Below are 25,586 nucleotides of genomic sequence, written 5' to 3'. Positions count from 1 at the left end.
AGCTGATGTGTACCTACTTAGGCCCCGGTCACACCGCCCGAACTTTGCTGGAGCGTTCCTTGAACGGTAGGGAGGGGGGGCCGAATTTCGACAACGCTCGTCACCGCGCACAAAATGGGAAAAAAAATCGAAAACACGGGCGTTGGCTTAGCGGTGCACCGCTGAAGCCGGCGTTGCTTTAGCGCTGGTTTAGCGGTAGCGAGCGTTGGTATAGCGGCGTTCTGCGCATGTGGGCTTTGGCTCGGCGGGGGTATAAAGTTGGTTTAGCACCAATCATAGCAAGTCTCTCAGCATCCATGGTGATACAGTTTTACTGTAACTTTGAGCAAATTCGATATAGATGAGGTCTGAACTCAACGGCAGCTCGATTCCAAATGAGCTCCTGGTCCATTTCTCCCCGTATTCACGGGCGCAGATAGAGGGGGGGACGGGGGGGATTCGTCCCACCCAGATTTAAATTCACTTCGTTCGGTCCCCCCCACTTATAGGGAGGAAAAAACGTCTATGCTGTCTTTCTTTGCATAAGGCAAACCTCACGGAAAAATCAAAAGACTAATTACCATTCGGTTTATTGAGGTGCACGGCAGTATATACATAGTTGCAACAACTCACATAAAACAAAACAAAGACTGATATTCGGTTGGTTGAGCTGCGCAGACTACACAGGTTGCGAGCTCGAGCTTGGTTGCTATGGTAACCCACAACAAGCTTGACAGGCATATCGGGGTTGGGGTTGGTTTGCTGGCAGCTTTGTCCCCCCCAGTTTTTTGTCCCCCCCAGTTCAAAAAACGTATCTGCGCCCCTGCCCGTATTTATAGCCAAATTCTGGTCCCGCTCCTACACCTCTATACCAATGCCAAACCAAAGTTCATCGCCGCCATGGATAGCTGCTTCAATGCCCGACACCGTTCCAGCAACCCCGTGTCCACTCGTAAAACGCTTACAATCGCTCCACCGAAGTTTGTGCAACGTTTAATCGCCGCCCGGGCAACGCTGGCGAAGCAGCGGTGGTCCAGCGTTCAAGATTTTTGCGTTGGCCTAGCGGACCCAAGCGTCCATGAACTTGCGTCTAGCGGTGCCAAACTTTGACTGGGCGTTGGTGGAGCGGGGGTGAACTTTGCCGGGGCGGAAAATTGCCCCCTCCTCACCGCGCTCGCAATATTTTGTGCAGCTCAAAACTTTCGGAGCGGTAGGAGGGCCCCTCGAGAAACATCAGCGGTGGCCGAGCGTATACGGCGTTGCTTTAACGGGGGCCAACTTTTGTTAAATGGTGGTGAACGGTTACGAGCGGTGATGAATTTTTTTCACCACTCCAGGAACGCTCCAGCAAAGTTCGGGTGATGTGACCGGGGCCTTAGGGTCTTGCTGGCTGCAAGTAAAAAGGCCATCACAAAATGCTGGCTCCAGAAAAATGCCCCCACTACAGATTCTTTTGTTAATATTGTAAAACAACTACATGCATTAGAGCAAATGACTTACTCAGTCAGACTCCAAAAAGATATAGGGGAAAAACGATGGCAGAAATGGCAAGCCTATTTGGCTAATGAATGAGACTGTATGCCTGTACTGGGTATGATACTTTGTCTTTTGGATTTACTGATCACCCCCGGACCTTGAATATGGGTAATTGTTCAATGTTTTTTTTTTGTCTTTTGTCTTACCTTCCTGTATTAAAAGATGAAAATGATCTATAAATAAAGAGTTTAAAAAACAAACAAACATAATACTTCTCATTTAAACCAAAAAGTTCTATTTTGGTTTCATCCATCCACAAAACATTTTTCCAATAGCCTTCTGGCTTGTCCACGTAATCTTTAGCAAACTGCAGACGAGCAGCAATGTTCTTTGTGGAGAGCAGTGGCTTTCTCCTTGCAACCCTGCCATGCACACCATTGTTGTTCAGTGTTCTCCTGATGGTGGACTCATGAACATTAGCCAATGTGAGAGAGGCCTTCAGTTGCTTCGAAGTTACCCTGGGGTCCTTTTGTGTCCTCACCGACTATTACATGCCTTGCTCTTGGAGTGATCTTTGTTGGTCGACCACTCCTGCGGAGGGCAGCAATGGTCTTGAATTTCCTCCATTTGTACACAATCTGTCTGACTGTGGATTGGTGGAGTCCAAACCCTTTAGAGATGGTTTTGTAACCTTTTCCAGCCTGATGAGCATCAACAGTGCTTTTTCTGAGGTCCTCAGAAATCTCCTTTGTTCGTGCCATGATACACTTCCACAACCATGTGTTGTGAAGATCAGACTTTGATAGATCCCTGTTCTTTAAATAAAACAGGGTGTCCACTCACACCTGATTGTCATCCCATTGATTGAAAACATCTGACTCTGATTTCAGCTTCAAATTAACTGCTAATCCTAGAGGTTCACATACTTTTGCCACTCACAGATCTGTAATATTGGATAATTTTCTTCAATAAATAAATGACCAAGTATAATATTTTTGTCTCATTTGTTTAACTGGGTTCTCTTTATCTACTTTTCGGACTTGTGTGAAAATCTGATGATGTTTTAGGTCATATTTATGCAGAAATATAGAAAATTTCAAAGGGTTCACAAACTTTCAAGCACCACTGTATGGTTTTAACTTGCTTTTGTGGATACAGTAATGAACTGTTTTCACAAACGATGGTTTTCAGAAGTGTTCTTGAGCCCATACAGTGATTTCCACAACAGACGTGTCGGCTTTTAATGCAGTGTTATCTGAGGGCCTGAAGATCACAGGCATCCAGTGTCAGTTTCTAGCCTTGTGTCTTGCATACAGAGCTTTCTCCAGGTTCTCTGAACCTCATCTCATCTCATCATCTCTAGCTGCTTTATCCTGTTCTACAGGGTCGCAGGCAAGCTGGAGCCTATCCCAGCTGACTACGGGCAAAAGGCGGGGTACACCCTGGACAAGTTGCCAGGTCATCACAGGGCTGACACATAGACACAGACAACCATTCACACTCACATTCACACCTACGGTCAATTTAGAGTCACCAGTTAACCTAACCTGCATGCCTTTGGACTGTGGGGGAAACCGGAGCACCCAGAGGAAACCCACGCGGACACGGGGAGAACATGCCAAGTCCGCACAGAAAGGCCCTCGCCGGCCACGGGGCTCAAACCCGGACCATCTTGCTGTGAGGCCACAGTGCTAACCACTACACCACTGTGCCGCCCCGTTCTCTGAACCTTTCAATGATATTATGTACCATAGATGATCCAGCCACTGGGGGTGCATAAGCGTACTCTTGGCGCCGGTCCCAAACCCGGATAAATTGGACAAGGTTGCGTCAGGAAAGGCATCTGGTGTAAAAATGTGCCAAATCTAACATGCGGAATGAAAAGAGAAATACCATACCGGATCGGTCGGGGCCCGGGTTAACAACGACCGCCTCTGGTACTGTTGGTCAACAGGGTGCCGGTGGAAAGTGTGCTACTATTGCGCCAAAACGGAGAAGGAGAACGAGAGGGGGGAGGCGTGTTTGGAGAGAGAGTGAAAGATGGAAGGGAAGGAGTTTAGAACTGAGGGTAGGAACACTGAATGTGGGAACATTGACTGGCAGAGCGAGAGAGTTAGCAGGTATGTATGGAAAGAAGGAAGTTGGACATTTTGTGTGTGCAGGAGACAAGGTGGAAAGGAAGCAAGACCAAGAACATTGGAGATGGATGCAAGTTGTTTTATTATGGAGTTGATGGAAAGAGAGATGGTGTTGGTATTGTTTTGAGGTTAGAGTTGGTCAACAGTGTGATCGATGTGAAGAGGGTGTCAGAGTGATAAACATGAAGTTGGAGATTCAAGGAGTGGTAATCAATGTTGTGTGTGTGTGTGTGTGTGTGTGTGTGTGTGTGTGTGTGTACGCCCCACAGGTTGGATGTGAGAATGAAAAGAAAGAGTCTTTCTTGGAAAAGATGGATGAAGTGGTAGAAAGTATACTGAGGGAGGAGTGCGTGCTGATAGGAGCAGATTTCAATGGACATGTTGGTGAGGGAAACAGAGGAGATGAGGATGTGATGGGCAGATTTGGTGTAAGAGAGAGAAATGTGGAAGGGTGGTTGATTTTTTCAAAGAGGATGAATTTGGCAATAGTCAATACATAGTACTTCAAGAAGAAAGGGCAGCACAGGGTGACGTTTAAGAGTGGAGGAAGATCTACATAGGTGGACTACACACTCTGCGGAAAGGGTAACCTGAAGGAGATTGGAGACTGTAAAGTGATTTCAGGGGAGAGTGTAGCTAGACATCATCAAGTGGTTGTGTGCAGGATGAGCTTAAAAGTGAAAAAGAGGAAACATGAAATAGTGGAGCCAAAGATTAAGTGGTGGAAACTAAGAGGTTGAACATCAGAAGGATTTTAGGGAAGAAATGAGACAAGCATTGAGTTGAGTGGTCATGGAAGTCTGCCAGAAGATTGGAATACTACTGCTATAGACCCCTTCCCAGTAAACATCATTCATACGAAAGCGGAAATTGCACGCGCAGCCTGGACCCAAAAAAGACTCAGAAATGCCTAGTTGTTGTGTTGTTGGGTGTCAGAATCGTAGCAGTGATGGGGTTAAAATGTTCAGAATTCCAGCAGGATCTCACCCATTCCAAAAAAATCGCCGACGTCTATGACTACAAGCCATCAAACGTGCAGACTGGGATGAAAGCACTATCAAAAATGCGCGGGTTTGCAGCGCCCACTTCATCACAGGTAATCAGGCTATTTATTAAATCTTTCTTTTTTATTCTTTCTAGTCTTCGTTTATTGATGTAGCAAAATACTTTGGTAACGTTTGTCTGATTAGCTGGGTCATAGTTACAGAATGTAATGAATATTGTTAGCATGTTAACTTAGCTTTGCATGCAATTTTTTTTGTAGGAGAGGTCTCGCTTGACTCAAGCAGTCCAGATTTTGTGCCATCATTATTTGTGTATGCCGAAAATCACAATTTTAAAGCAAGGATAGAAAGGTAAAATTGTGTGCCCTCATTCTAAATGCCAACTTACGTTGACTGCTCTAACCTAGCTCCCGCCCCGTTCAGTTTCATTTCTGGTCTCTGCCTCTCACTTTTTACGCAGCTCTGATTTCTCTTAGCTGCACTCTTTACACTATCATTCCTTTCATGCCATTACCTCCTGCAAATTGCTGTTTAGTGTTGGTATTTGCTGTTGTAGCTAAAGCCACATTGCCATCACATCACTGGCATAATTTGATTAAAACAAAATGAATATGAATGGCCCATTGTTAATCAAGTTGTACATGCCCGCACATAACATAATCATATGCGTCTAAAGACTTGTAGGCACGAAGTTTTTCGTGGGTGTACACTGAAGTCTTGTCAATAAGGTACGAGTATATATCTGGCCATTGTATACCAGGGAACTTACTAACATCGTCCGTCCACTCTTTAATTAAATGCGGATCCGGTAGGCGATGTCCACTTGTTAGAGTTAACTTATTTATGTAGCATTCTCGATCTTGTAACGACAATTGTTTGGCATAATCTGACAGCTCATAATGCCGGTCTATGGGCAGCGCCATCGTTTCTGGGTCCAGGCTGCGCGCGCATCCTGGCAACGGTCGGTTTGTTTACAAACATGCGAAGGGGTCTATACTAGTAAGAGAGGCCGCAAGGAAGGTGCAAGGGTGGTCATTGGGAAGGAGGAAGGAAGACAAGGAGACATGGTGGTGGAACAAAGAAGTGCAGGAAATTATAAAAGAGAAGAGGCTAGCAAAGAAGAATTGGGACGAGGAGAGAGAGGAGGAAAGCAGGCGGTTATACAGAGAGACGAGACAGAAGGCAAAAAGAGCTGTAGCAAAGGCGAAACCAGATGCATACCAGGAGTTGTACAAAAGACTGGAGACCAAAGAAGGAGAGAAAGACCTGTACAGACTAGCTAGGCAGAGAAACAGGGAAGCGAGGGATGTACAGCAGGTAAGAGTGATGAAAGATCTAAATGGAAATGTGCTGACAAACAAAGAGAGTGTATTAAGAAGGTGGAAAGAGTACTTTGAGGATTTATTAAATGAGGAGAATCCAAGAGAGAAAAGGTCAGATTCATTGGAGACAGCAAATCAGGAAGCAGAGTTGGTTAGTAAGGATGAGGTGAGGACAGCCATGAAAAGAATGAAGACTGGGAAAGCAGTTGGACCAGATGGTATCCCGATTGAGGCTTGGAGATGTTTGGGTGAGATGGCTGTGGAGTTCCTAACGAAATTGTTTAATAAGATCCTAGAGAATGAGAAATTGCCAAATGAATGGAGAAAGTGTGTGCTAGTCCCATTATACAAGAATAAGGGAGATGTACAGAGCTGCAGTAATTCCAGAGGAATAAAATTGATGAGCCACACCATGAAGCTATGGGAAAGGGTATTGCAGGCAAGATTGAGAAAAGAGGTAGCAATCTGTGAACAGCAGTATGGGTTTATGCCAAGGAAGAGCACATTGGATGCAATTTTTGCTTTAAGAATGTTAATGGAGAAGTACAGAGAAGGCCAGAGAAAGCTACATTGTGTGTTTGTAGACCTGGAGAAGGCATACAGTAGAGTGCCAAGAGATGAGTTATGGTATTGTATGAGAGAGTGGAGTGAATGAGAAGTATATTAGAGTGGTGCAAGACATGTATGAGAACAGTGAAACAGCAGTGAGGTGTGCAGTTGGAACAACTGAATGGTTCAAGGTGAAGGTGGGACTCCAAGGGTCTGCTTTGAGTCCTTTTTTGTTTGCCATAGTGATGGATAGCTTGACGGACGAAGTGAGGCAAGAGTCACCATGGAACATGATGTTTGCCGATGATATTGTGATGTATGTTGAAAGTAGAAAGGAGGTTGAGTTGGGTTTGGAGAGATGGAGGTATGCATTGGAATGAAGGTGAGCAGTAACAAAACAGAATACATGTGCATCAATGAGAATGGGGATGAGAGCGTAGTGAAGATGCAAGGAGTAGACGTAAAGAAAGTTGGTGAATTCAAGTACTATACCTGGGGTCAACTGTGCAGGAAAATGGGGGCTGTGATAGTGAGGTGAGAAAGAGAGTGCAGGCAGGGTGGAGCAGTTGGAGAAGGATTTCAGGAGTCATTTGTGATAGGAAAATCCCAGCAACAGTGAAAGATAAGATCTATAAGACAGTAGTGAGACCAGCTGTGATGTATGGATTGGAGACCGTACCCTTAACGAAGAGACCTTGTTTCTGGTGAGCTGTGGTGTGGGCGCGTGGATGTGCATTTTGGGGCGGCGGTGCAGGCAGTGGTGGCAGCACGAGTGAAGCTTCTGTCTGCCCATTTTGGTGTGTGTCTACTCGGCTGACATGGGGAAGGAGTAGGAGCTGCTGGAGGCGGCGCACACCGGGAGTGTAGCCGCCATGGAGAAGCTGCTGAGCAGGAAGAGAGCAAAGTCCGGTGGTGGAAGCGGAGGAGGTGGGTTTGGAATTGGAGGAGGCGCGGGATACGGCTCGAGCGGCAGCGGGCATAGCGTGAGCACTCATGCGCTCTCCATCTTTCTCAGGGTGCGCTGAAGGTTGAATGGGATGAAGGAGTAAGTCAAGGAAACACACTTGGGTGAGGAGGAAATACACTCTGGGTGGGGTATCAGTGCAATCAACGATGACGGACGTGTATTTCAGAGCTCCGTTAATTTTCCTTTTTATCTGCCTTTTTACTCGATTTTATTTGATTCCAAGACCTGAATCAGTCACTATTACTGCAAATGACCTAATCAAATTGTCTACAGGGTTAAACTTTATTAACTGGATGGGTTTCGAAGCCTTCGTTACATCCTATCGCAGTCAACAACGTTCCGCCATGTTTGTTATAAAACCCAAGTCATGTATTTTGTTAAATTTAATTCTTCTATGTGGACACACTAATATTAACCCTGGCCCTACTTGGAAATTCCCTTGTAGTCTATGTAAAAAGCCAGTAAAATCAAACCAATGTGGAATACAATACGATTCATGTGATTCTTGGATACACTCTCATTGCCTACGGATGAGTAATGATGAATACCAGGCACTTGCCAACTCTTCATGTTCGTGGATTTGTCCCGACTGTGACCGCCCGAATTTCTTAAATACGCTTCTGGACCTGTCTTTAAATTCTCTGGACTTATCAAATTCTTTTGATATTCTATTCGATTCTGTGGATGACAGTATTAAAAATTCTTTAAGATCAAATAATCCAGCGACGAGTTCATTGAGGCGGAATAAGAAAACAAAATTAAAAGGAATGATAATAAATTGCAATGGACTTAAGCTTAAAACACTCGACTGAATTTCAAGCTCTACTTGATCTACATGACCCTGATATTGTATTGGGGACTGAATCCAAGCTCAGTCCAGATATTCCAACATATTCTATCTTTCTGCTTTCCTACATGGTTCTCAGAAAAGATATAAATGCTTTTAGCGGTGGCGTTTTTCAAGCAATTAAATAAGACCTTGCATATGTCGAAGAAACTGATTTTAATGTGGATAATTGTGAAGTCCTATGGTCCTCTCTGAAAATTGTAAATCAAACATTGTACATTTCATCTTTTTATAGACCACCAAATTCATCTATTGAGATACTTGATCATCTGAGTGACTCTATAAACAATGTTTTTATGAAAGTTCCAAACCATCCCAACATTATCATGGGTGGAGACTTCAACCTTGGCGATATTGATTGGAACCAAGAGATCCCATCTATAACTAATCCTGCGATTGCATTTCAGCACAATAAATTTATGCACATGCTTGATGATTACTCATTGTCTCAACATGTTAAAGTGCCAACTAGATTTGCATCTGGAAAAACTCTTGATCTACAACCCCGATTCCAAAAAAGTTGGGACAAAGTACAAATTGTAAATAAAAACGGAATGCAATGATGTGGAAGTTTCAAAATTCCATATTTTATTCAGAATAGAACATAGATGACATATCAAATGTTTAAACTGAGAAAATGTATCATTTAAAGAGAAAAATTAGGTGATTTTAAATTTCATGACAACACCACATCTCAAAAAAGTTGGGACAAGGCCATATTTACCACTGTGAGACATCCCCTTTTCTCTTTACAACAGTCTGTAAACGTCTGGGGACTGAGGAGACAAGTTGCTCAAGTTTAGGGATAGGAATGTTAACCCATTCTTGTCTAATGTAGGATTCTAGTTGCTCAACTGTCTTAGGTCTTTTTTGTCGTATCTTCCGTTTTATGATGCGCCAAATGTTTTCTATGGGTGAAAGATCTGGACTGCAGGCTGGCCAGTTCAGTACCCGGACCCTTCTTCTACGCAGCCATGGTGCTGTAATTGATGCAGTATGTGGTTTGGCATTGTCATGTTGGAAAATGCAAGGTCTTCCCTGAAAGAGACGTCGTCTGGATGGGAGCATATGTTGCTCTAGAACCTGGATATACCTTTCAGCATTGATGGTGTCTTTCCAGATGTGTAAGCTGCCCATGCCACACGCACTAATGCAACCCCATACCATCAGAGATGCAGGCTTCTGAACTGAGCGCTGACAACAACTTGGGTTGTGCTTCTCCTGTTTAGTCCGAATGACACGGCGTCCCTGATTTCCATAAAGAACTTCAAATTTTGATTCGTCTGACCACAGAACAGTTTTCCACTTTGCCACAGTCCATTTTAAATGAGCCTTGGCCTAGAGAAGACGTCTGCACTTCTGGATCATGTTTAGATACGGCTTCTTCTTTGAACTATAGAGTTTTAGCTGGCAATGGCGGATGGCACGGTGAATTGTGTTCACAGATAATGTTCTCTGGAAATATTCCTGAGCCCATTTTGTGATTTCCAATACCTTTTGCATGCCTGTATGTGATGCAGTGCCATCTAAGGGCCCGAAAGTCACGGGCACCCAGTATAGTTTTCCGGCCTTGACCCTTACGCACAGAGATTCTTCCAGATTCTCTGACTCTTTTGATGATATTAATCACTGTAGATGATATGTTCAAACTCTTTGCAATTTTACACTGTCGAACTCCTTTCTGATATTGCTCCACTATTTGTCGGCGCAGAATTAGGGGGATTGGTGATCCTCTTCCCATCTTTACTTCTGAGAGCCGCTGCCACTCCAAGATGCTCTTTTTATACCCAGTCATGTTAATGACCTATTGCCAATTGACCTAATGAGTTGCAATTTGGTCCTCCAGCTGTTCCTTTTTTGTACCTTTAACTTTTCCAGCCTCTTATTGCCCCTGTCCCAACTTTTTTGAGATGTGTTGCTGTCATGAAATTTCAAAATGTCTCACTTTCGACATTTGATATGTTGTCTATGTTCTATTGTGAATACAATATCAGTTTTTGAGATTTGTAAATTATTGCATTCCGTTTTTATTTACAGTTTGTACTTTGTCCCAACTTTTTTGGAATCGGGGTTGTACTTTTGTCTACCTATCCCAACAGTGTCTCAAATGTATCCACGTCATCTGGTTTGAGCGATCATCATATAGTCAACTTTGAAGTCAACCTAAAACCACATTGTTCTACTAAACGTCCTCACAAGGTTTATATCTACAAAAAAGCTAATTTTGATGGACTAGATCAGGGGTCACCAAACTACGGCCTGCGGGCCAGATCCGGCCCGCCACCCCCCTTTGACCGGCCCCCCAGCCCCTCTGCCCCCCATCACTTGAACCGGCCCTATGAGGCAATCCCCAAAAGTGGTCATGGCCTATTTTTTTAAATTGCTTTTTGGCAAATAATAACATGTCTGCATCTTGTATTTTGTTGATTTTATCAATTAAAATTGATATTTAGTTATAAAATGAACTATTCATATTTTCCGAATTTTCGTCATATGCTCGCGATCAAGCAGTGACAGGCAGCGCATGCGCAGAGAACTGTCAGTGTTCAGGACAGCAAAATGGCTAGCGGTCAGCGAAAAGCTGGCAGAGAGTGCAGAGTTTTTAAAGAACAGTGGACCACCGATTATTTTTTCGTTCAGTGTAAGGACCGTGCAGTTTATCTTGTATGTAAAGAAAGTGTGCCGGTTTTCAAAGAATATAATCTGCGTCGTCACTATGAAACCCGCCACAAAGCAGGGTTCGAATTATAAATTTGACCCTATGGGGGTCTCTATTTAAAAAAAAAAAAGCAATGCATACTCGCTCTCCTGGACCAGCGCACTTTTGCGCACTGCAGTGCACAGCTTTCACACACAGGCGCGCGCATGCATGCACACACACACGGTGTTGCATATATATATATATATATATATATATATATATATATATATATATATATATATTGTTAAATTATATATATATTGTATATATATATATATAATTATATATATTGTTAAACAAAGGAAGATCGTTGTGAGATAAAGGACAAGTCTTCTTCGGACTTAACTTCACATTCGATTTCGCAGGCTGCAAATTTCAGTTTGCGCGCATAGTGGTGTGGTGGTGAAGTACAGCCGTACATGTTGCGGTTTAATAACACGTTCAATACAAAGTTATGGCTGCATGGTGATCGGAAATGAAATGAGTTTTATTTATATGGTGATATAGGCTATTCAAGCTTATTATGGTGATATATGACGTATTTGAGAGACTTCCACAGAAAATTAAGTTTGCTTCTTTCATGGGAGCCTGAGGGAATGGGAGCTCAGCTCCCATTGGCTCCCACGTAATTCGAACTATGCCACAAAGAGTATGCTAGTTTGCGAGGGCAAACAAGAGAAGACAGGATTCGGAGGATGAAATGCGGACTGGCTGCACAACAGAATTTATTCCTTCGCCAAACCCAGATCAACCAGGCTGCTGTCCGAGCTAGCTATAAGGTAGCTCACCTACTAGCTACCCATGGAAAGCCGTTTACTGACGGGGACTTTGTTAAAGTATGCATGCTCGCTGTGGCCGAGGAGGTGTGTGTCCCGACAAGAAGGATGCGCTCAACGCGGTGAGTCTCTCCGCACCTGCTATGACCAGGCGAACCGAAGATTTGGGGGACAACGTGTATGACCAGCTGAATGAGAGAGCGTCAGAATTCGAGTTTTTTGCTTTGGCCATGGATGAGAGCAATGACGTGCAGGACACAGCACAGCTGCTGTGATCTATTGATCTATTGCTCATATTATTATAATTTCACTGTTTTTTAAAATGTATTTATTTTATAGGCCTATTTATTTGACCTTTATTAAGTGCTGCATACAATTATTATTAATATTATTAATAATATCAACAGGCTTACCTACAATTTATAATTTTCCACTCACCTTTGCCAGTGTCAGTCACCTCAACTAGGCAGATGTTTCTTACCTTGACAGCTTTGATATTATTTTTATTAGAAAATAAATAAATGGAATATCAGTGGTATTTCAAATTAAAACAAAGTGTGAAGACTTGATTACTACTTTTGCAAACCACTAGTAAAGATAAACAAATATGTGCCAGGAATCAAGTGTTGATATAGTAGTATGGATATAGTAGTGTGGATATAGTAGTGGGGATGGCCGTGCCAGGCTAGTAATCTCTACTACACAATGAGGCCTGCTGGTGGTCATATTTGTCTGGGTTATACAATTCTATGTGATATAGCTGACCCGACCCCGGCCCCCATCACAGTCAGGAACGACAATGTGGCCCCCAGAGGAAAAAGTTTGGTGACCCCTGGACTAGATGATTTTATAACCAAGTCATCATCTGAATTTTTTGCTTCAAATCCATGGGGAAATTCTGTGGAACAAAATTGGAACATCTTCAAGCATACTGTAAATACTGGAATTTAAGTTTGTACCTCAAAAGTCTTCAAAACCAAAGTTTAATTTACCATGGATTAATCATCAGATAAAACGTGAAATGCGTAAAAAGGATCGTCTCCACAAAAAGGCTGTTTGTACAAAATCTCAACATGATTGGAAAGCTTTTAAACATCAGTGAAACTTTGTGTCAAAATTGGTTAAAGAATCCCACAGTCGCTACTTAATTGACGTCATTGGCGAGAGCCTTACTGAAAAACCAAAAAAATTCTGGTCGTACGTTAAGCACAATAGATCTGAGAATCTTGGTATCCCACCTCTTAAGACCAAACAAGGTGTGAGTGTTACAGATAAAGATAAAGCTGAAACTTTGAATTCTTATTTCTTTTCTGTATTCACAAAAGAACATACCTCTACCCAGTATTTCTACATCTCCATATCTTTCGATTGATGACTTAGAAATATCATCTGACGGAGTTGCCAAACAACTATCACAGCTTAATCCTAAAAAAGCATGTGGTCCAGACGAATTACCAGCACGTGTATTGAAAGAGATATCACAATCAGCTGCTGGGTGGCTTGCCTTCATTTTTCAGCAATCTTTAAATCTTAATACAGTTCCTTTAGATTGGAACAAGGCCCTTATTACTGCTGTCTATAAGAAGGACAATAAATCTCTCCCTTCAAATTATCGACCAATTTCTTTAACCTCCAAAGTAATGGAACAAAGTAATGCAAAGTAATGGAACATATTGTGCTTAGTCATATTAGACTGGTACCAAAATCCAGAATTGTGACACCCAAAGGCATTTTTGAGACAATGTCGGCAAACAGTCTTATTTTGTCAATTTGGGTGTGCCGAATTCAAATCTGCAATATGCCGAGCTCTATCTGACCTCTGTTAACCTCTAGAGGTCATTGAACTTTGGGCCTGTAAATGTCTCAGCTGAACCCAGTTTCTCAGTTTTCTAAGGAATGAAATGTACTAAAATGGTTAATGAAGTTAGCAAATGGCCTTGTTTGTTAAATGTTTGGGTGCTGAATTCATTTTTCATTTGTAAAACGACATATGACCTCTGATAACCTCAAGGTCATTAAACTTGGCCTATAGGCCTATGCATTTAACGGCATTTTTAAACTGACTTTACTCCCCCAAAAAGAATATGAACAGACAAAAAACAAATAGAAAGGAACAAATACAACATTAAATGCCAGTCCATGTACATGTGACTTACTTTTCACAATGAGAATGCCTAGGCGATCACCTTACATAACATTGCATTACATTTCGCGGTTATTGTTTATACAAAGCTACTGAAAAAAGGACAGATTCAGCAGCATACAAAATGTGGGGGCATACAGGGTATACAGGTTAATCAGGGTTAGTGTGTGTGTGTGTGTGTGTGTGTGTGTGTATATATATGTGTATATATATATATATATATATATATATATATATATATATATGAGAGTTTTTTTCTTTGTTGTTTGTTTTTTGTTTTAAATGGGGTAAAGCCTTTACAAAAAACAAACAACAAAGAAAAAAACTCATATATACTAACCCTGATTAACCTGTATGCCCCCATATTTTGTATGTTGCTGAATCTGTCCTTTTTTCAGTAGCTTTGTATAAACAATAACCGCTAAATGTAATGCAATGTTATGTAAGGTTATCGCCTAGGCATTCTCATTGTGAAAAGTAAGTCACATGTACATGGACTGGCATTTAATGTTGTATTTGTTCCTTTCTATTTGTTTTTTGTCTGTTCATATTCTTTTTGGGGGAGTCAGTTTAAAAATGCCGTTAAATGCATAGGCCTATAGGCCAAGTTTAATGACCTTGAGGTTATCAGAGGTCATATGTCGTTTTACAAATGAAAAATGAATTCAGCACCCAAACATTTAACAAACAAGGCCATTTGCTAACTTCATTAATCATTTTAGTACATTTCATTCCTAAGAAAGCTGAGAAACTGGGTTCAGCTGAGACGTTTACAGGCCCAAAGTTCAATGACCTCTAGAGGTCAACAGAGGTCAGATAGAGCTCGGCATATTGCAGATTTGAATTCGGCACACCCAAATTGACAAAATAAGACTGTTTGCCGACTTTGTCTCAAAAATGTCTTTAACTCCTTAAATAAGCACTTTTTTTAATTTTGGTACCAGTCTATATGGCAAAACACCTGTCTAGAAATAACATGTTAATCGATGAGCAACATAGTTTTAGACAGCGCTTCTCTTGTGAGACCCAGCTGATATCAACGATTCATGATTGGGCGAAATCTATTAATATCCGTAGCCAGACTGACGCTATCCTGCTCGACTTTTCGAAGGCTTTTGACTCCGTGCCCCACCAAAGATTACTATCGAAGCTGGACTACTGTGGGGTCAGGGGAAATCTGTTATTGTGGATCAAGGCTTTTTTGATTAACCGCTCTCAATCTGTTTCAGTGAATGGTGTCCAATCTTCTCCTAAGCCTGTTTTATCTGGGGTGCCTCAGGGCTCAATTTTGGGTCCGGTCCTATCCTTGTATATAAATGATATATCCAAATCAATTAATGCTAACCTACGCCTCTTTGCTGACGGTTGCATCTTATATAAAGAGATCCAAAGTACTCAGGACTTTACAGGATGTTTGACTTTACAGGATGACCTGGATCAATTATCTTCATGGTCAAAAATGTGGCAACTGAACTTCAATGTTAAAAAGTGTTATCACTTAGGAATAACATGCAATAAGTTTCCAACCCTGTTTCAGTATACTCTAAATGGCTTGCCTATATCTAAAGTAAATTCTACTAAGTATCTTGGAGTTACGATATCAAACAATCTGAGTTGGAATGAGCATGTGGACAATATCTGTAAAAACGCAAATTCTACTCTGGGTGTCTTGCGCTGAGTACTGTCTGGATGCAGTCATAAGGTTAAAGACATGGCATACCGTACTCTTGTACGACCAAAACTCGAGTATGCCTCTTGTGCATGGAATCCACATAGTCAACAGAATATCAATAAAATTGAATCTGTCCAAAGAAGAGTTGCTCGATATGTCTTCAACGACTACTCACGATACAGCCTTGTTACACCTATGATTCAAAGTCTTGGTTGGGATTCTCTCCAGGACCGAAGACTTCTTTCACAAGCCACCATGTTCTACAAAATCCAAATGGGTCATGTTGGCATTTCATTTCCACCTGATGTTAAGCCAAATGAGAGACCATCGAGAGTTCCTAATTGCTGTCCTTTTAAACAAATGAAAGTGAACAATAACGCTTACAAATTCTCTTTTTATCCAAGAACAATAGTTTAATGGAACAATATACCTTTTAATACCAATATAGATAGTTTTAGATGCCTTTAAATCAAATGCTCTTTCAACTATTAGATCAGATTAGCTTTTACATATTACTTGTACAACGTTTCTATACTAGCTTATGTGTTATCTAATAACTTATTATATATTTTATTCTCCAAGTGGAAACCAGTGAAATATAGGTTTTGTCGTTCAGACAGAACTTCTTTTCATAGGTTTTCATTTTCATTTTGATTTATAATTCTAGGTTTGTCCTACATGCATGTACCTTATTAGGTTAGTTTTTAAATAACTATTTAACTAAAATATAATGATATTTGGTCTTAGTTATTGTTTCTATTTAATAACATAAATTGTCTTATGGATCAATATACTTATTAAAAGTTTAGTTATTTCTAATCTAGCTATTATACCAGTTTTCAACTCTCAGACTGGATTAGTCTCTACCACTATTATAAATTTTATTTTTAGATCTTATAGTTCTAAATTTCATTTTTATTCCTAGGTTGGTTTTGCATGCATGTATTTCATTCACAAATGTATTTATTTTCATATATAATTATATTTTATGTATTTATATGTTTACTATTTATTGAATGCACTCGTTTTGGTGGGGTTAGTTGCCCGTGGACCGTTGGGGGTGGGTCCGGGGGGGGATCATGGATGCACGGGTCCCTTGTTAAGGGTCCCTTGCTATCCATGGCCCCTTTGTCCTCGCCCTTTGGGCTTGCGGATGGCTGGATTCATTGAAATGAGTGTTTATATTGTATTTATTTTGTGTAATATGTTTTAGGAGTATTTTGATTAAAGAATTAAAGAGACAGGAGGCCAAGTTGGAGGTGGCAGAGCTGAGGATATTAAGGTTTGCGATGGGAGTGACAAGGTTGGACAGGATAAGGAACGAGTACATCAGGGGGACAGCACATGTAGAGAACTTGGGAATTAAGCTAAGAGAGATGAGACTGAAATGGTATGGGCACATCCTGAGAAGAGATGCAGAGCATGTGGGAAGGAGAATGTTGAGGATGGAGCTGCCAGGCAAACGAAAACGAGGAAGGCCAAAAAGGAGATACATGGATGTGGTGAGAGAGGACATGAAAGTGGCAGGTGTGGTAGAGAAGGATATGGAAGACAGGGAGCAATGGAGACAAAGGATCCGCTGTGGTGACCCCTAATTGGGAGCAGCCAAAAGAAGAAGAGGTACCATAGATGATGTGGTCCCCAAATTCTTTGCAATTTTTTGAGGAATGTTATTCTTAAATTGTTGCACTGTTTACCCACGCAGTCTTTCATAGACTGGAGAACCCCTCCCCATCTTTGCTTCCGAGAGACTCAGCCTCTCTGGAATGCTCTTTTTGTACCAAGTCATGTTACTGACCTGTTGCCAATTAACCAAATTAGTTTTTTTTTTAAGCATTAGACAACTTTGACGGTCTTTTGTTGCCCCTGTTCCAACTACTCTGAAATGTGTTGCTGAGATCAAATTCAAAATGAGCATATATGTTTCAAAAAACAATGAAATTTCTCTTTCAATATTTGATATGTTGTTTTTGTACTATTTTCATTGAAATTCTGGGTTTCCATGATTTGCACATCTTCACATTCTGTTTTTATTTGTTTTGCACAGTGTCCCAACATTTTGGGGTTGTAAATATAGGTACCTGCAAATATTTTGCATTGTTTTTAATTTAATTATTTTCTGTCATGTTTCCGCTACCTGGGATTTAGATCTCATAAGGAAACAATTTACATTACTTGCATACACTTCCAACAGTTCTTCACTGGTTGATACTTTGTGAGGTTGTAGCATCATAGATGCAGTTTAGAAGATTTGGGAGGATTGTTGTGAAGGCAGATTGCTTCACGTCTAATGAGAGTAACTCTCTTGCAAGCACCTTTTATAAAACTTCCATACATTTGTGGCATTGTCATTTGCTGTATATACAATAATTCATGAGTTTTGTGCTATGTTTTTTTCAGTTTGAATATAATAAATTTTGTTGTGATTGGATTCTTTTGTATATTATTTTTAATTAATTAATTAATTAATTAATGAATGAATGAATGAATGAATGAATGAATGCTTATGTGTTCAACAATTATGATGTTTGTTCCAAGTGTTAATGTTGCAGCTGACAGACCCCTGTGTTGAATAATGCCAGTTAATTAGGTACTAATGCTTGGGGATTTCGTGTCTGACTTCACTGCAGTGTGATGTACAGTGGTGCTTGAAAATTTGTGAACCCTTTAGAATTTCAATATTTCTGCATTAATATGACAAACATCAGATTTTCATACAAGTCCTAAAAGTAGATAAAGAGAGCACAATTAAACAAATGAGACAAAATATATACTTGACTATACTTAATCATTTATTTATTGAGTAAAATGATACAATATTGATGATTATGATACATACAGGACACTTTTTCCATGGAACAAAAACATATTCTATTCCCTTCTAGCAGGTTTCATTATGCAATATTGTCATCATATTGCTTATCCTACGTGTATTACATCACTCTACCCAATGGAGAATGTGTTCAATATAGTTTACAATACTGCATGGTTGTCAAGACAACATGATGTCACATGTTGGAGCTGATGCGAATATCCACTGTGAGTTTTCTGCTGCACATGCGCAGAAGCATTTCTTTGATCACTGGGAAAGGGACACATTTACACATATTTACAAGAAAAAAACATACCAATGGACATTGAAAAATTGGAAAAGAGACACATCGGAGACATAAAACTTCTACACCCGTATGTGACTGTGACAATTTGTAAACAAACATGGCCACCAGGTTTGCTTCATTAAAAACGGAAGACTTTGAGAGAATTTTGAAAGAGAGACATGCTAAACACCCAGAAGCAGGGCTTTCCCCAAAGCGCGGCTACGCTGTGCAACATCAGTGCCATGCTGTCACTTGCACACCAAAAAAAAAAAGTCAATACCATAAATTGAGCATAATAAGGGAATAGAATATACTTTCCACACCTAAATGTCTCCTATTCCCCTCTGAAAATGAGTAATAACGATATAAATAGGAAGCTATTGTAATGTATAGGTCTAGACTATCCTGGTACTCAACCTAGAAGTCAAAATAAAAGGTTTCGCTGCATGCACTTACTGCCATTCACAACCATACATAAAACCAGGTCTGTAGTTGACAGCCATATTGCTAAGATTCTAATTTCAGCTACTATATTGTTCAATATTATGCATTTTTTTGTTGTGCAATAAAATTACATATTTCTCTGAATTGACTGTTTCCAGTGTTTTCAAATCTAATTTTGCCCTTTAAATTTTGCCCCTTGCATATTTGACAAGGTAAAAAACAGCAAATTTAATAATGTTGAATTGTGCCTAAATCAGCCCTAGATGCCACCAGAATGCATGATTTGATGTCTAATTTCAACATTTTCCAGAGGATTATGCCCCTGGACCCCCCCCCCCCCCCCCCCCCCCCCCCCCCCCCCAGCAGCCAGCTAGGGGCTTATGGGCTCCGCATCAGTACCATCACTCTATTTTTTTTTCTGGGGAAAACCCTGGAAAGGCTACCAAAACTTCATTAGATATTCTTCACGCATATTTACAAGAGAAAAATAGGAGTTTGGGGAGTTGGACTTTTTGGATTTGGACCATTTTTATTATTGTTGGAACTTTGACTTTTTACATGTACACTGGATTGACAGAACATTTAATTACATTGGATCAGAATCAGCATTCAATATTGGTAAGTAACCCCCCTGTTCTTAACTTTTTGTAAAATCTATAATTGTTTGATTGAATGTGTATGTATAATAATAATAATAATAATAATAATATTGGCTGGCTTTTTTTTGTGGTATATCAGATATATTCCATTCAGCTAGCATGATATTGAGCTCGTCTTCGACTCATTCAGTATCATAGTTAGTTTTTTTTTTCTTTTTTATCAGACATCTAATTTATTGGGTTTGTTTACCTGACATGTTTCGACGTACAACTTCCGTCTTCCTCAGAGTGTCACCGGATGTTAATTGGTGACGCATCTTTTATCAGCTGCTGTTTCTGAAGGCGTGGCCTTCCTGTCTGGTTTGACAGGTCGGTCACGCCTTCTACTGTCTGTTTGTCCCCTGCAAGATGGCACTCCAGGTGTGGGAGAGCATGTATGCTCCCTCATCCCGGTTGATGGTCCTCGGGCTTCGCTTACGGATCAGAAACAGCAGCTGATAAAAGATGCGTCACCAATTAACATCCGGTGACACTCTGAGGAAGACGGAAGTTGTACGTCGAAACATGTCAGGTAAACAAACCCAATAAATTAGATGTCTGATAAAAAAGAAAAAAAAAACTAACTATATTTAATATAAGACATAATGAACGTAATCGAAAGATCGTTCAGTATCATACTAGCCGAATGGAAGATATCTGATATACCACTGAAAGCCAGCCAGTATTATTTAAATATTGATTTATGAGTGGCAAAAGCATATGAACCTCAAGGATTAGCGGTTCCTTTGAAGGTGAAGTTAGAGTTAACATTTGTCAATCAGTGTAATGACAGGAGATGTGAGTGGGCACCTAGTTTTATTTAAAGAACAGGAATTTATCGAAGTCTGATCTTTGCAACACATGCTTATTGAAGTGCATCATGGGATGAAAAAGGAGATTTTTGAGAAACCTCTTTTTCTGAGTTCTCGATGCTCATCAGACTGGAAAAAGTTACAAAACATCTCTGAACAGTTTGAACTCCACCAACCTAGTCAGACAGATTGTGTACAAATTGAGGAAATTCAAGTCTATTGTTACCCTCCTGGGCGGCACGGTGGTGTAGTGGTTAGCACTGTCGCCTCGTAGCAAGAAGGTCCGGGTTCGAGCCCCATGGCTGGCGAGGGCCTTTCTGTGCAGAGTTTGCATGTTCTCCCTGTGTCCGCGTGGGTTTCCTCCGGGTGCTCCGGTTTCCCCCACAGTCCAAAGACATGCAGGTTAGGTTAACTGGTGACTTTAAAGTGACCGTAGGTGTGAATGTGAGTGTGAATGGGTGTCTGTGTCAGCCCTGTGATGACCTGGCGACTTGTCCAGGGTGTACCCCGCCTTTCGCCCGTAGTCAGCTGGGATAGGCTCCAGCTTGCCTGCGACCCTGTAGAACAGGATAAAGTGGCTAGAGGAGATGAGATGTTACCCTCCTCAGGAATGGTCGACTAACAAAGATCACTTCAAGAGCAAGGCATGTAATAGTCCGTGAGGTCACAAAGGAACACAGGGTAACCTCTAAAAAACTAAAGCCCCCTCTCACATTGGCTAATGTTAATGTTCATGAGTATACCATCAGGAGAACATTGAACAACAATGGTGTATTTGGCAAGGTTTCAAAAAGAAAGTCACTGCTCTCAAAAAAGAACACTGCTGCCAGACGAGTATTTGCTCAAGAAAATGTGGACAAGCCAGAAGGTTATTGGAAAAATGTTTTGACGATGGATAAAACCAACATTTAACTTTTTTGTTTAACTGAGAATTGTTTGTATAAATTAAAACACTGCATTCCAGAATAAGCATATTATCCCATGTGTGAAACATGGATTGGGCTTGTTTTGCTGCATCTGGGCCAGGAGAGCTTGCCATCGTTGATGCAACAATAAATTCTGAATAATACAAATGTCAAGATATCTGTCTATGAACTGAATCTTCAGAAAAAGTGGGTCATGCAGCAAGACAGTGACTCTAAGCACACAAGTCGTTCCATCAAAGAATCGTTACAGAAGAATAAAGTTAATGTTTCTTAATGCAATAGGAATGTTGTGCGAGCAGTTAATGCGAAGAAATCCACCACCATCTCATAGCTGAAACTGTTCTGTACAGAGGAATGGGATAAAATTCCTCCAAGCTGATGTGCAGGACTGATCAACAGTTACCAGAAACCTTTAGTTACAGTTGTTGCTGCACAAGGGGGTCACGCCAGATATTGAAAGCATAGGTTCACATACTTTGGCTTCTCACTGATATGTAGAATTGGATCATTTTCCTCAATAAAAATAAATGTCCAAGTATTATATTTTTGTCTCATTTGTTTAATTGGGTTCTGTTTATTTACTTTTAGGACTTGTGTAAAAACCTGATGATGTTTTAAGTCATATTTATGCAGAAATATAGAAAATTCTAAAGGATTCACAAACTTTCAAGCACCACTATACTGATTGTACTTCTTGTCCGCTTGATGTATTGTGTTTTCCTCCATACATGCAAAGGTTATTTTAAATGCAAGAGTTGTGTGTACACAATAGTTGTATGGTTGTTCAGAGGCCTATAGAGGCCTTTCACTGACGTCACAGATTTTTGTTTCTCGCACAACGTCCACCATATTGCCGGGCAAATAAAGAAACATGGCCGTAACAGTTAATACTGAAAATCGAGATGACTGCAGTCAGTACAATCTCTCTGAAATTATTTAAAAAATTATATTTTACCAGCAGATCATATAACATCCAAAAGCTGAAACATGCAGGCATCACAGATCCATATAATTTCCACACAAATGCATTTATTTATTATTTATTCTGTCCACTGCTCTCTGTGTGTGTGCGCGCGCACGTGCGCTCATTGCTCACTTATGTGCGTGCGGGCATGTGTTCACTGTTTCAGATGGATTAAATGCAGAGCAGGAATTTTGCTGTGCTTAAGTGTACATGTGACAAAAATAAAGGCTTCTTCTCTGGGCTCACGCTAGCCGCTCGCACGTCCGCAAATTGCGAAGTTTTATTCCAATTTGCGAAAAGAAAATCATCTGTATTCGCATTTTATGCGAAAGTCATTTAAAGTTTAAGTAAAATCCATCAAACAATTGCGATTTCTCAAGATAAACAGGACCTTTCGTGTCCATCTTCGATGTTTTGATTTATAACCAACGCCCCCGAGTTTCGAAGCTTCTTATTGGTTGACCGCAAATTACGTCTTCCAATAGCATCGGACCTTACATATAAAATGATCAATTTCCGAGTTGCACTGATAGTCGGCAATTCTCGCTCATTAGTGAACAAGATTATAGCGAGGTTTATTTAAAATAAATTATCCGACTTTACGTATGACAAAAACTTATCCAAAAAGTGAGATAACATATTAGAATATTCTGTTAGCTTTCTCAGTTAGGGATAAAAACACGATATAACCATTCTAAAGACGTATTTTCTACATAATATCAACCCTGACAGAACTTTGGAAGAACTCACAGATGAACCAGGATATATCGACCAAGTGTACTTTGTTTTCAGAGCATTTTGACGCACATGGTTCAAAGTTTTGACTGCAAGTGTTTCATTTGAGAAATTAATGGTGAATATCAGTATATTTGGGTTATGAGATTAATTTATAAGAAACAACCATTGATTTTAACTCCCTGAGCTCCCTTCATCCTACCCATAAAGACACCTCCCTCTCCCTAAACACACACACACACACGGATCCCAATTATACACACACACATACCCACACAGGCCAGACAGCATACTACAGAGGGTGACTAAGGGCTAAAAGGTGCATAGATAGCAAAGAATGCAAAGCACATCACACCAGATGTTAGATATAATTGTAATGAAAAATATGGACTCCGTAAACCAGATTAAGCGGGTTAAATTAAACACACAATTTCATTACATATATACAGTTGATGAAATGATCAAAATAAGAGGATTCAAGAATAAATAAGCATGCTATGAACATAAATCAAGAACATGGAAAAACAAAGGCAGGAAACAAGCTTGCAAACACTATTGAAACACCAACAAACTACAATAACAATTCATTTTTCAATATTATGTCAGTGCAAGAAACATTTAGAAGAATAACATATCTTGCTAAAAAAATTACTTTGCTAAAAGGAAAATTGTTCTTTTAGCATTTCTTGCTTAGCGAAATTGCAAATTGCTAAAGAAAAATTTGAGTCTTTAGCACTTTTCGCTAAAACAATTTGGGTCCTAGAGTGAGCACAGCTTCTTAATTTACCAACAAATGAATTTATTACACTTGAAAAGTGTACGGCAAATGAGCTACCAGATTTGGGATAATACATCATCTTGAACTATTTAGTATTTGGGACTTCTAAATGTACTGGAGAGATGCTAAAGGTATACAGAAATATAGATGCTTACCAATATTTCGAGGCAGGTTTCATGCATGCTGGTTAGAAATTCCTGATAAAGAAAAATTATGACAAAGGTAATCTCAAATGTGGACTTCTAATAGTAAGAAACAAGCTACAGTAGGGTCCAGATCTAGCATATTTTATATTGTTTAGCCAAGTCTACATTATAAGTACATAACAAACATGCATGAGGTCTAATACAATATATCGTGTCCAAAGCCCACATCAAAATATACATTTTAACTTTGCACAGAACTTTCATACTCACCTGATATAAAATGTTCTCCACACACACAGGAATGCTTTGTTGGCATCCGTTTAACTGCAGCTTGCCATTTTTCTTGACTTTTTGAGTTCATAGGGAAGTGGTGAAAAGTTAAATCAGGCTTATCTCGACATCTGCTATTACATCCAAAAGCACTACAAGTCTCTCGCATTATTTTTTAGATCTAACTTCTACAAGTTTATCAATAGATGTTTACAGAATTGGGCCTACAATCACTTACATACACTTGTGCCAGTTGTTGTCAAACACAAAGCTTGCCCGACACTCACTACGTTTACATGCACATAGAGAGAATCGAATTTCTGCCGTTGCTCGACTGAAATCGAAGTTCAAAATGCCATGTATACACCTTAATTCGGCTGAAATTGAACCGAACTTGATTTCTTAGAATCGAGCTACACGACCTAGGTTATGCGATTTCTGCCGAGCTAGTTAGTGCATGTATACCCTATTGAGCTACGTATTCGAGCTACTTACTTCAGCACTGCCCCTTCCGGAAGTGACAAGACCACAAGGGAAACACAACAGCCTCGGTCGGCATGACAACGAATCATGATAACGGCATGAATCTTTTCTTTTTGTGGCATTGTTTGCACTGTTAAAATTTAGCTCACTTACTGTATCACCAAATACATCTGTACAGCTGTTGCATAACTGTGAATTGTGTCGAAAAAACAGCCTCGGTCGGCATGACACTTCACCTTAGCCGCCCACTTTATTAGGAACACTTCTGTTCGTACATACAAACTACAAACACTCTTCTTAGAGTTTAGAGTTTTTTATTTTTAAAAGGAACAGTGTACAAATTAAACATTATCCTTGTGGTCAGGACAGATGTCTGTCCCAGGTTATAGCAGTGCATGCTAATTTCCGCCTGTAGTCACTTTGTTTATACTCTTGAATAGCTCTTCTTCATGACGACAACCGGAAGTGTACCAACACGATGGGGCGTGTAGCGCCACCTGTGGCTCGGGTGCACAATGCACCTCATAACAATAGCTCGATTTAAACACTGTGCATGTAGGATTGGATTTCTCTGGCACCCTGCTGGGACCTTCCGCTCGATTATCGATAGCAGCTCGATTTGGATGTGCATGTAAACGTAGTCAGTGTGGCCATATAAACAAATCTGCAGTTACAATGACATCATATAAAAGGCCCCTATACTGTTTGAAACATCTAC

At 40.4% G+C, this 25,586-nt stretch overlaps 2 protein-coding genes across 8 annotated transcripts in view; one reads left to right on the top strand and one right to left on the bottom strand.

The window, feature by feature from the left end:
- LOC132888072 (uncharacterized) overlaps nucleotides 1-25,344 on the bottom strand; it is a 54,336-nt gene extending 28,992 nt beyond the window's left edge. For 5 of the 7 annotated variants that reach the window (XM_060924016.1, XM_060924017.1, XM_060924012.1 and 2 more), the window contains exons 1-2: nucleotides 24,386-24,874; nucleotides 24,125-24,166 (exon numbers count right to left, since the gene is read on the bottom strand). The gene's annotated coding sequence lies outside the window, so the exon portion shown is untranslated. The other 2 variants (XM_060924015.1, XM_060924010.1) reach the window with 2 other exon arrangements.
- The window catches only part of rasgrf1 (Ras protein specific guanine nucleotide releasing factor 1), a 706,856-nt gene that overhangs the window by 136,942 nt on the left and 544,328 nt on the right, over nucleotides 1-25,586 (top strand). The gene's annotated exons all lie outside the window — the stretch shown is intronic.

Source organism: Neoarius graeffei, chromosome 6, assembly GCF_027579695.1.
Source record: "Neoarius graeffei isolate fNeoGra1 chromosome 6, fNeoGra1.pri, whole genome shotgun sequence".
Classification (NCBI taxonomy): domain Eukaryota; kingdom Metazoa; phylum Chordata; class Actinopteri; order Siluriformes; family Ariidae; genus Neoarius; species Neoarius graeffei.
This window is presented reverse-complemented; position numbering and strand designations above follow the sequence as displayed.